The 3,122-nt window shown below is 41.7% G+C and overlaps 1 pseudogene; it reads right to left on the bottom strand.

The window, feature by feature from the left end:
• Positions 1 to 1,399: 1,399 nt before the first annotated feature.
• LOC121172299 lies at positions 1,400 to 2,880 on the bottom strand (annotated as a pseudogene).
• Between the last annotated feature and the right edge of the window lie 242 nt (positions 2,881 to 3,122).

Below are 3,122 nucleotides of genomic sequence, written 5' to 3'. Positions count from 1 at the left end.
TTGAGGAGTGAGCCAGCAGATGAAGATCTTTCTCTGTCTCTCCTTCTCTATGATTCTGACTTTCCAATAAAAATAAACAAATCTTTTTTAAAAAGTGTACCAGGGAGTTACCATGTGACCGAGAAATTCCACCCCTCAGTATTTATCCGAACAAAAATAAAAGTGCATGTTTACACAAAAACTGGAACAGATATGTCTATAGCAGCACCGTTGATACTAACCAAAATGTGATAGATCCAGAGGATGAAACACTATAACGATAAAATAAAGTATTGAAAAGTGCTGCAGTATGGATAGACTAAAAACATGTTCCATGAAGCTCAGCACATGGTATGAAACCATTTTCATGAAGCATCCAGCACATGCAAATTTATGAGGAGAGGGCGTGGTGCTCAGCAGGAACTGGAAGGAGAGGAGAGCCTGGAGACAGTGGTAACATAGCTGCGTCAGGCGTACTCAAACCTGGGAATGACTAGCGATGCTTGGCCAATGTTACAAATGCTAAAAACTGCCGCGTTGGACCTGGACATGTGTAAACGAACTCTGCAACCAGATTTCATGGCTTAGAGATACACTGAGTGCCACAGGCTTGCTTTCAGTTTTGATGCTAACTAAGAACATTCTAGATCCTCCCCTTCAAATGGAAAAGCTTCATAATAAATTTGAAAACAAATAAGGCATTAAGCTACCAAGGGAGAGATTCATTGTATTTTAAAAGTTTATACAAAGAATTTGATTTGATGTCAAGATACTCATAAAAATATCAGTGTTGTTTTTTTGTGAATTCTAGAAAACCGACAATTTTTTTAAACTCTCAACTAAACTGATCCATACAAAACCTGCTCTAGGAAGCAGAGTTTCCAAGAGGTCTTATAAGATTCTGAAACGGCTAGAAACTGTTTTTACACCCCCAGGAAAATAACTGTCAGAAGAAACCTGTAGCTACTACATAGTTTGTGCACATTCCTAAAATCACACTGCAGTTGATCTCTCTGTTTTGCATTAGCGTCTTTTATTTAGCTGTATGAATACAAGCAACATAAATTCAGGTTATTAATCCTTCTGCCCTGCGACATTTTCTCTTTGTCTCTAATAAGTCCTGCTTTGAAATTTTGGAAAGAAATACGTACAAAGAAAAAATTTAAAACCTCCAGACAAGTTGAACTAGCAGGTGTTATAGACGTAAAATAATATGAGAGAAATTAGAGTGTTTTATGTAGTTTTCACATTCTTATAAATGGATAGCCTTTATTCTCCACTCAGTTTCCCTGTAAATATGCTACTTTCAAGTTAACATTATAAAACCACTGTCAGCTACATCCAAAATCTAAATTTCCACCCTCCAGCAAAAGATTAATTAATGGTGAATGAATTATAAGTTGCCACAAAAGATGTTTTCCTAAGAGGATCTGGAAACTACAGATGTCATGAAGGAGTGCAGCGAAACGCCACTGCCAAGTGTGAGTGTGGCACGGAACTCCTGGTCACCTCTTCCCATCTGCCACTTTGGATAAGCTTTCACTAACACAGCATGGCACTGCCCTCCAGCTGCACAGGCAGCCCCCAGGCCATACCGGCCCCCACCCTCCGTGGTCTTTTGGGAACTACTGTGACCAACTGACAGCCAGCAGCTCTGAACAGGTGGCCCAGAGACAGTGATCTAACCCAGCTATTACACTTCTCCAAAGGCAGCAATCCCACCTTAATTTTCCTAGTAGTTTTGTGCAAGCCAATCTGAATCCATGGCTTTAAAATTAACCAAAATCTAACCCGAGAGAGCTTCGTGAAATTCAAAGGCATCAATATGCTTCATGGTTAATCCTGCCTTTTCTAGAACTTTCAGGGTTGCACATGTAGGGCCAAGCAGAAGCTGATCTCTTGGATTGTGATTCACATACACAAAATCTCTCAGATATTCCTTTGGCTTATACGCCATTGCCAAGGCTTTTTCCTCTGCCAAAATCAGCATTGTAGAAGCACCATCAATCGGGAAGGAAGACTTTGCAGCTGTCACGGTGCTGTAGGGCTTGATGAAAGCAAGATTTTATTTTGGCCATCTGCTCCAGGGAGGAAGGTTGGATGCTGTCGTCTTTGGGGACAGTAATCTTTTCCTGGTACTTCAAAGGGCACAAAGTCAGAAAGGAGCCCCTTGTCCTGCACTTTCTTGGCCAGACTGTGAGGGTGCAGTGGATATTCATCCTGCTCCAGTTGAAACACAGCAAATTAGCAACTAGCCGGCAAGCCAAGCGGCCTATGGTCTCACTGGTGGAGTCCATGCCAGCAGCTCAGGCAACAGGAAGTTTAATCTGAACTTTGAGATAAAGGGACAGTCACTGGTTGAGAGTCTCGGCCTTCCCGGGTTCAAGCATCATCTTCCTCATTTCCCTTGAATGGCCAATGGGGACATCAGATGTAAACTTGACACCACCTGTCACAATGACATCACACTGGACAGAAGTCATTAAGTTGACACCTGAGGTCAAGGTGACAGTGTGAGCAGGGGTCTTAGAGAAGCCAGCTCCAAAGGCAGCCTCTCTATCAATAGTGTTTGTTTTCACTTGCTGAGTAACTGTCCCAAAAATGACATGATCAACAACTTCCTTTCGGATATCAGTCCAACACCCTAAGCCTGGAAGTGCTGTTCTAGCCAATTCATGTGGTGTTAGGTCTTTATACGAAGTGCCTAACAGCAAAAAAAGAAATGTGAACTCTTGATATTCCTTATATTTGGATTTAGCTAAGATCTTCAATTTGGTCTGGACAGTTGAATCAGCTTGTAGCCAGAAGACACAGCTCAGGGGTCTGAGAGAAAATTGAGGAGCCCTTTTGAATGTACTGGAAAGATTTGTTTTTGAAAGTGTATGTCAGAATGAAAGTCATTCTGAATTTTACTCAGTGTCGATTCTTCTCCCAGACAAGGTTCCCACCAAAGTGTGTCAATCAGTTTTTAAAGGGACTCTGCAAAAGCCCTGGGAGATACAATTAGATCATTCAGGTGAATCAGTAACAATTGCAAATAGAGGATTCATGCCCATCAGTGTCATGCAGGGTCTATGGGAAGACTTATCTCTCCTCTCTGCCTAGGACCATTCCTTAGAAACTACGATGGAAAAATAGATGTG

Source organism: Ochotona curzoniae, unplaced genomic scaffold (assembly GCF_017591425.1).
Source record: "Ochotona curzoniae isolate NIBS_2020 unplaced genomic scaffold, NIBS_Ocur_1.0 scaffold_3171, whole genome shotgun sequence".
In the NCBI taxonomy this organism is placed as follows: Eukaryota; Metazoa; Chordata; class Mammalia; order Lagomorpha; family Ochotonidae; genus Ochotona; species Ochotona curzoniae.
This window is presented reverse-complemented; position numbering and strand designations above follow the sequence as displayed.